We start from the raw sequence: 9,956 nt of genomic DNA on the forward strand, positions 1-9,956 counted from the left end.
TCAGAACGTCCCGCTCTTATCCGTGGGAGTCTCCTCAGTTCACTGGTCCGTATCGGCTAATGTCAACAGTACACTCACTGGAAAGTGATTCATAGTGAGAGATGGCCCACGAAAGGCGCAGTTGTGTGAACAGTGGCTCACGGGGTCCCTGCCACACAATTCAGGGAGGAGAAGGAGCAGAGGAGCCCGCCCGCCTGGCCTTGACCTTTTGACGTGGGCCATTTCCAACTATTTTGAGAATCCAAGTCCGGAGAGGGGAAAAGCTGACCTGGGCAGGATGAGCAGGAGAATGACAGGCCTGGCCCCCTCCCCTCCCCTCTCCAGGGGACTTGAACTTCAAACTTCTTCTTCCCTCCGTTAGTGCTGTCTTGTTAGACATTTCCATGGCAACTTCGCATGTGAGCCGAGCACCGTCAGGTCCTTCACCGAGGACCCAGGGCCTGTGCGGAGGGGCTCAGGGTCCAGTCGGCACTGCCATCCTCCTCACAGGAACTAGTGAGCATTGTTACTTATTTATCTAAATCAATCTTTTATTTTTCTTTTCCTTTAAAAAGGGAGTTGCATGTATAAGAGCAGACTTGGAAACTGATGAAGTAGAGGTGCTCTTCCCTCTGGCGGACCCCTCTCCCCTTGTCTGTGGGGTCAGTCGCTCACGTCCTCCCAGGGGATTCCTCAGGGCCACCTCCACCCTGCGGCCCTGCCCTGCTCTGACTCTTCCTCTGTCATGGCTCTTTTTTTTTTAAATTTATTTTTATCTTTGAATGTCTGAAGCGATTCCCTCACGCGCCATGTTTATTGTTTACTGCCCCTCCCCAGTAGAATGGAAAAGCCCTGATACAGGGGCTTGGTCTACTCTGTGCATTCATGTGGCCTCAGTACCCACAATGGTGCCTTATTGAATAAATATCCATTGAGGAATGGATGGATGGATGGATGGATGGATGGATGGATGGATGGATGGATGATAGTAGGAATATTTTTTCTTCAGTGAGAGATTAGGCTCCGAGGAAAGCGAATCTCATCTGGGACAGCGAATCTCATCCTGGTGGCACCTTGACCTTCAACTTCTGCCTTCCAGAACTGTGAGACAACAAGTTTCTGTTGTGTATTCAGTTTATGGTACTTTGTTTACAACCGACCTAGGAAACTAATACAACCAGGGTGACTGTGCACTGGACAAAGAATACTTAGGCTTTCTGAAGGTCAATAAATAGTGACTCTGAAGGCCATTAATATTCAAAGGCCCAAGCCCCACGTGGTTCATCAAATAGAGAAATTGGATTTCAGGTGTGAGATGGCATCTTGGCCCAAGTCCGTCTCCTGGATCCAGTAGGGTCACACCCATCCCTTGGGGATCCCCCCAGGCCCAGGATAGATACACTTAGTAGCTGCATTGCTTCTCTGGTCCTTGGAGTGAGGGATGTTACCATGGAAGTCCCTCTCACCACGACAGTGAACCAAAACCAGCATCTCAGGCCAGGAGGGACCTGCAGAAATCAATGCCACCATCAAGGACTTGAGCTTGCAGCCGTGGTCATTGCACACGCCCGTTGACCTCACCTGTGTGGCCAGGTGCGCTGTGGAGAGTGACTTGAGAGCAGGGTCAGCACAGGTTGGTTCACGGTAAATGTCCAGGTAATCGTTATTTCAGGCTTGGTGGGCCACACTTGGTCTCTGCCACATCCTCCTTGTTTTATTTTTGCAACCTTTGAAAAATGTACAAATCATTCTTAGTTTGCAGGTTGTACAAAAGCAGGCCACAGGCAGGATCTGGCCCACAGACTGTCACTTGTCAAGCCCTGTGTATAAAGTCTCACACATTTCATCAAGGGGTGATGACACCTGCAGCCGGGGGGCTGGATGTGAGATCGTTCCTGGAGCAAACCCCCTGGCACCTGATATGCAGCTATTGACCTAGAAAATGTTTGCTTTCCCCCCATTCCTTTCCGAAAAGATGATTAGATGCATTTTGCCTCCGCATGGCAGGGGGAGCAATATACCGCTACGACGTGGACTTGGGGTTATGTCAGATCTGCATACTCAGGAGAAACTTTGAACATTTTGCTAAACGTTCTTCCGGCCTGTTACATTGCAGACCTGATGTTGTGTTAACTGGATTTGGAAAACAGGAAGTAGGATGCCTTAGAGAAGCACACACTTGGAGCTGCGCAGGTCCAGGAACCTGGTCCTTTAGTGGACATATCCTCTCTGGAGGGAAAGACGAATGTCTGCACCTGTTCTGCTCACCCCAGTACATGCTCATGGGCCTCTTTGGATCTGGGAGATAATATAGACTACATTTGAACACACTGTTCTGGCTCATTTACCAGGCTGCCAATAAAGTTCGAAATTTTGAGTGGAGTCAGAATAATAAATGGCTCTGCAGAAATTGGTCCAGGCTGTCACACAAGACACCCTGCCACGTGGGCCCAGAAGTTTGAACTGTTTGTGACGTATCCACAGCAAACATCGACGTTGTGTATCATCTTGGCGAAGTCCAAGATGAAAAACAGCAGATTCCATATTAGTTCTCTGTCGCCATATGACAAACTTAGCGATTTAAAACAAGAAACACTTACTATCTCAGAGTTCCTGTGTGTCGGGGACTTGGTGGCAGCTTAACTGGATTCTCTGGCTCACAGGCTGCCGTCAAGGGGTCAGCCAGGACTCAATTCAAATCTCGTGAATGTGAAGACGTCACGGGGCCATGTAGAAAGTGGGGACAGTGGCATAGGCTCAATACCGTGAGTTTCTCCTCATAGTAATCGACTCCACTTCTGAGTGCCCATCCTGCCAACAGCAGGGGCTGGGGCATGCTCCTGGATGTGGCATCATGCCCAGGAGCAGTGGCTGGCAGCCTGGTGGCAGGTTGGTTCCACGAGAGCGTTTCCATCACAGAGGGGCAGGGTGGAGGGCCTGGGTCTGTACATGCCTCCCTCAGAGCCGCAGCTGCTGGCAGACCGCACTGTGAATTTACAGAGCGCATAATCCCGAGCATGGGATGCATCACAACACATTCCAGGGCCCGGAAATCTAACAACGTCCAGCAATTCACGGGCCTTCCCGCAGGCCCATCACCCAAGAGCAGATAGCTTGATCGGATGATGGAGTCGTCTGCTCCACCGCCAGGGGGTGGGTTCCCATTCGGCACATGCCTTAAACCTAAGTGCCCGTGTCCAGTAAGCACACAACGGACGAAGGAGTGGCGCTCCTCATACTAAAGCAAGTCACTGCTGGAGGAAGTTTTGCTTCCCACGCCATGGCCATGGTCTTACGGATCGGAGCGCTGCTGGTCTGAGAGAGGCCGGCTCCCATGTGGAAACCCGACTGGCAGTGGAGACTGCGCTCACGCCAGTGAACCAGCAGTCAGAGGAGGCAGGTCCACTAGAGGGACTGGTCCCAGGAGCAGAGGGAGACTGTGTCACTGCTATAGCGTGGGGATGAGGAGGGGGATGCCCCCAGGTATAGCAGTGACACAGTCTCCCTCTGGGGGCCACTGGGGCTTCTGTGAGTGCTTTCTCACCAGAGGTCCTGGTCAATGGAAAGTTGAGGCAACCCGATACACATAAGACCACACAAGGACCCAGATCCCACAGATGTGAAGATCTGGCCCACTATCACCAGGCAAATGACCACGCCCAGCTGAAGCGGGGCTTAAATGGGAAGGGGGCTGTGGCCACCAACTCTGACCTTCTGACCAACCACCAAAGCAGTTGCTGTAGCAGCTGTTTTACGTAAATTAAAGGAAGTAGCAATAAGTACTTAACTAATTTCTGGACGACTTAGGTATTTCTAAACCTTGAAATCAATAGATAACAGAAATACCAGAAATCATCTAAATGTATATTACATATGTAGGTAGAGAGCAAATTTAACTATGTAAAGTACTTCTTTAACTGTAAAATGTTTATCATATATATGATGAATGAAGGTTTAAAATCTTTGAAATATAAAGAGCTCACACAAGTTGAGTTTTCAAACCCTGGAACTCAAATAGATAGAGGCAAAGAGCATGAACATCAAATTACAAAATTATAGGAAATAGGAAAAAATTATTAGCAATCAAAGAAATCATTTAAGGTAAAAACAATAAGCAAGCCAAGCAAATTGTCAGATTTTGTTTTTTAATCAGAAGAGTCCGTGCTGCTGAAAGTCAGGAAAACAGAGCCTGCACCCACGGTGGCAATGGGCCCGCCTTCATGGGGATCAGCATGGGCCTAGAAGCAAGGGTCCTGGAAAGAGCTCACGCTCGGACCCGGTACATCTCCTTCGGGGGTGCCCTCAAGAAAGAGTCCCAAACACAGACAGATCATCCTGCATAAAGATGTCCCCAAAAGAAATCTTGGTCATTGTAAACAATTGTAGAGAATGTTGGTTTGAGGATGCGTGGTGAAATGCAAAGCTCTGTGGAGTCTGTAAGAGCCTGGAATCGCTCATGCTGCAGTGTTAAGTGAGAAAGAACAGGACCAGGTTTACAAACAACTCAGCAGGAAAAGGAGAAAAAAGAAGCTACCCCAGGGGGTGGCCCCAGCCCCGAGGGGTGCGAGGATGGTACACCGGTTTCCTTGGTCTCTGTTCTCCTAGTTACCGAAATGTTTCTATAGTGAGCAATTATTATTGTAATTGAAAAATATTGTATTTTTAAAATAAAATGTACTGATTTTGCTGTTCCCCCCAAAAAGAGAACGAGGAGAGTTCTCCTGCCGCCCCGTCAGTGAGTCAGGAGGCAGTCATGGAGGGGGTATTTGACCTTGGAGGAGTTGCGCTCGGGCCACGCCTCACTGACGTGCCTGCCCCATGACCTGCTTCCTCATACCTTCCCTGAAGTTAAACACAGGAGTGGGGCTGGTGTGAGCTGCCTGTTATCTCTTAGATTTCAGCTACCCCGGGATTGAAGCCGCCCACTCCCACCCATGGAGTCCTCGTCCCACCCAGCTATTCCAGACGCCCATTTGGGGCATGCCGGTGAGGTGCAGACTTGCCCATGAAGGGACCAGGACTCCTCTGGGTGCAGAAGTGGTAGAAACAGGGACCTCCCCTCCAGCCCCTCCACACTCCTCCTGGACTCACCCCAGCTCACGCTTCCCCACCCTTTTGGCTCCAAAACCACTGTCAAGTCCTAACTGTAAGTCCTGGGAATTTAAAGGTAGGAAGAGAGAGGGGACACGGATACCTAATTCCTCACCTCCAAGCCATCCCTGACTCTGCCAACCTGCAGTTACTTAACCCTCCAAGCTCAGCTCGGCACCCCCAGGTCTGAACAAAGCCTTGTCCCTCCCAGCAGGTGAGCATGGAATTCATCGGCTCATTCCTGGCCTGGGGTCCAGGGAGCCTCAGGTAAGTGTGGGCACCGTACCTCCCCACTCCTCTGTATCTCAGTCCCTGAGGTGAGTAGACTGGCCGGCCCCCTCCTCTCCCGTGATGCTGACTGCGACCTTTCTCCCTCCTGCGGACCCTGGTGGGGTTTGCCTCTCTGGGCCCCAGTGCCTCCTCTCTCCTGACTGTGAGCACTGCTCCGTCCAGCCCGGTCTCCTGCTCCCATAACCCACCATGCTCCCTCCTGCATTCTCCCCCTGACCCCAATGGATCCCTTTGATGTGGTTCTTTGGCCCATTTCAATCCATATCTACCCCCAACATAGGTGTGTGGGTACAGTTTTTATTTTTTTAATATATTTTTATTGATTTCAGAGAGGAAGGGAGAGGGGAGAAAGAAATAGAAACATCAATGATGAGAGAAAATCACTGATTGGCTGCCTCTTGCACGCCCCCTACTGGGGATTGAGCCTGTAACCCTGCATGGGCCCTTGACCGGAATCCAACCTGGGACCCTTTAGTCCGCAGGCCGACGCTCTATCTGCTGAGCCAAACCAGCTAGGGCTACAGTTTTTATTTAAGGCATGAGGCGTTTCTATCTGGCCTGCACCATGTGAGCGATCCAGCTGAGAAAAGGACAAGAAGAATTACAGGTAAATTACCCACAAGCAGCGCCTCCCCGGGATGGCAGTCGGCAGTCCCTGCACTGCCCTCGGTTACAGGTCCCAGGGACTGAGGCCCGTGCCCGCTGGGTTAGTGAACAGTCACTACTGACCAACAGGGAGACTCACTCACTGAGCAGAGGCTGTGAACTCGAGCATCCGCCTCTAAAGATCCTCACTGAACTCTACTTCTACTTTGTGCCTTTCATTCACTTCTTCCTTTTCATTTACTTTTTCTAAGCACAGTTGCTGAGAGCTGGGCTCCAGAACTCAGGCAAACCTGACGGCTTGTCCACCGGTTATGTAAGGGTGTATAAAGGATTATGATTCTCGGACCAGGTCCTATCTCGTCGGCTGGTCTTGTGACCCTGCTGTGCAGTGCCTTCCTGAGGACAGAGGCCCCGATGACAGGTGTGGCCCCATCAGAGCGGTTGTGGAATAGGCCACCAGTCCGAGTTCATGTCTGTCAGTGTCCCAGCTTCTGCTCAAACCTCACATCTGCTGGAGACAAAACCGAAAACGTTTCTACCACTCCCATGACTGGAGTCGCTCCTAGGAGTTTATGCAAAGAGAAAGGACAAAAATAGTGCCCTAACAAGGGTCCTGCTCTCTCCATAAACTCTATCCAATGCAGGCTATAAAGGAGGGTTCTGGGGGGCTGGGGTGAGGTTAAGAAATACCCGAGCCCTGTGGTTGCACAGAGATGGGGAGGCCTCGAGCCCAGGCCTCCTCGTCCTGCCCTTCATTTGCTGTTTACTCCGGGTGGCACTGCCTCCCGTAGCAATGAAAACCGCATATTCACCTCAAAACAGTCTTCATCCTAACGTCTCAGGTGTCAATCACAAACCCAACACGTCACCACACAAAATAAGAGCCAGCCTGTGCCATTCAGCGACTGTCTCCATGGTCGCCAGCAACCTTAAAGTGAGTGGCTCCATTTTCTAAACTAAACTATAAGAGATCAAGGTCCTCCCTATATGATTCTCTCTCTTGCATTCTCACACGCTTCCTCCCATGGGGCAGAAAGCTGTGGCTGGGAGCTGCCGAGCTGGGAGCCGCCCAGCCCGGGGCCCCACGTGAGACACCCCCATGCACGTGGGCAGGGAATGGCCTCTGACCCACTCCTGGGCCTGTGACGTTCTACTTCCAAACCCTCCTTTAGTAAGCCAGCGCCGTGGTTCTTAAGCGTCTGATGGGGCATTCAAGCTGCTGCTTTGCAGCTCTGCCCTCAATCTTTCCCCCTTTCCCATAGAAGGGTACCACATGTTCAAGACAATGGCATGGCTTTCAAGAAATTATTTTGCCTTTAAAATTTTCTAAAGTATTTGTCCTCACCAATCAGCAAAGCCTCAAAATACACGAAACAGAGACTGATCGAGCTGAAGGGGGACTAGGCAAGGCCACGATTATAGTGGAGACATCGACACCTCCTCCCAGGCACTGCTGGGGCATCTAGACAACATCAGCAAGGACACAAGAGACCGGCACTCCCCTGCAGCCAGCAGAGCCTACCTGGTGTTTACAGGGCATTTTACCCGACAGCAGAATACGCCTTTGTTTCTAGGTGCCCTGTACATTTATCAACACAGACCATACCCTGGGCCATGAAATAAATCTCAACAAATCTGAAAGAACTGAAACCACACAGAGTGTGTTCTCTGACCACAATTCGATAAAACGAGCCATCAGGAACAGACAGCAGGAAAATCTCTAAGCATGGCGAAACTCAGTAACACAGAGAGCAAAAGCAAGTTTCAGACACATACATATAGGCACACACACACATACACACATAAAGAAATTTCAAAATAGGCAGACCTGGATGAAAAGGGATCACTCTCTATATCAAAATTTGTGAGACTTGGCTAATGCAGTGGGGAGAGAAATATTTATTGCATTAATTTACATTAGAAATGAGAAAAGGTCTCAAATAAAAAACTTAAGTTTTTAACCTTGAAAAATTAGCAAAACAAACCCAAAGCATTGAGAATGAAGAACAGAAATGAATGAAATTGAAAATAGGAAAACAATAGGAAAAATAATTAAAACAAAAAGTCTAGTTCTTTGGAAAAATCAATAAAATTGACAAATCGATAGCAAAACTGACAAAAATTAAAAGCAAAAAGGGACTAATGATATTAGAAATGAAACAGGAGAGATCAGTACTGACCCTACGGACATCAGAGGATAATAAGAGAATATAATGAAGAAGTTTACACTCATAAATTTGACAACTTAGAAGAAATGGACTAATTTCTTGAAAACTACACAGACACACACATAAACACACACACAAAGGACAGTCATAAGAGAGGTTCATATTTAACTTATTAAAAACTGCCAAACTGTGATCTAAAATGATTATTCCCTTTTGCATACCCACCAGGAGTGTGTGAGTTCCATTTCTTCCACATCATTGCCAATGCTTGGCAGGTCAATCTTTTGAATTTACCCTTTTAATAAGCAAGCAGTGGTTTTAACTGGGTTTCAAAACATTGAGCATTTTTGTCAGGTGTTTATTTGCCATCTGTATATCTTCTTAGTAAAAGGTCTGTTCATATCTTTTGCCTATTTTATTTTTTATCAATTGTGGCTATTTCCCTACTCATTAACAAATAAGCAGTTCATTTTTGTTCCTCAAAACACACACACACACACACACACACACACACACACACACTCTCAAACACATTCACACAGACACACACTAAGGTGTAAACACATACACACAGGCACACACTCAGACACATACACACAGACACACACTAAGGCATAAACATAGACACACACACATAGATGCACACACTCAGACACATACATGCAGGCACACACACTCACACACAAGTACAAGTAAAACTGGAGAAATCTGAGTAAGTCAGTAGACCTTATCATTGTCAATATCCTGCTGTTATACTGTACTCTAGTTTCACAAAATGTTATCATCAGGGAAAACAGGACAAAGTTTGTGAGACCTCTCTGTGTATTGTTCCTTATGACAGCATGTGACTCTACGGCTATAAAAAGTTCAATTGAAAAAGTCTGATAAGAATGTTTCCGAAATCACAGTTCTTATGACTACCTACACCAAGCACAACCTTAACAATCATTTTCATGGTTATTATTTTTTTCTCAACAACCGAGTGTGTGGCTGGCGAGGACTCCTGTCCTGGAGGAATGGGAATGTGCCCAGAGGTGTTTGCACCACCCTCCCCAGGGCCTGTGCTGAGAAGATAACACCCCCCACCCCCTTACTCAGGCCCCACGGGGGAGCTCCTGCCTGAGCCACGGAGATGAAGCCAGGCTGTTCTCAGGATTCCCAGCCACAGGCCTGACACCTCATGGGGTGCCAGGGGGACGGTGCTGGGGGAAGACTCTGGACTCTTGCCTTGGGGCCCTGACGCCTGCCCGCAGTCTCGCCTACTTCCTGCGGCTGGCTGTGACTCAGTGGGCACCTGCAGGTGTGGCCTGGCAGTGAGCAGCCCTCCACAGTTCCCCGTGTTCTTCCCCACGGGAAGCCAGGAGGAAGGTGGGATGCAGCACCAACATCACAGGCCCAGGAGGCAGTGCCCCCAGCCTGGGAAACAATCTGGAACTTTCTAGGGACCTGGAGGATGGAGCGGGCACGGCTGCCCTCCCCCAGAGCCCCACCTGGTGGCCAGATGTGGGAAGTTCCTAGGTTTCCTTTTGAGGAAGGCTCTGAGGGTGGGTGTGATGATCCAGTAGCCATCTGGACCCAGGGACCGTCCCTAATCCTATCTCATTTCCCTTGCCTCTCCCTCTGGTGTGAGAAGATGCCCTAAATTAAATTACAGCAACTGGAGGGTTCAAGGAGGAGAGGAGGGAGGTTAATGCGTCAACAACTGCAGAGCAAAACCAACAAACACAGCTCACATTCCTGAGTGTGAGTTGGAATTTTGAATTAACTCCCAGGAGTGGATGCTGAGCTCCGCCAGCCGCCGTGCAGACGCGTACAGAAGTC

The sequence above is a fragment of the Cnephaeus nilssonii genome, assembly GCF_951640355.1.
Source record: "Cnephaeus nilssonii genome assembly, chromosome: 3".
Lineage (NCBI taxonomy): Eukaryota > Metazoa > Chordata > Mammalia > Chiroptera > Vespertilionidae > Cnephaeus > Cnephaeus nilssonii.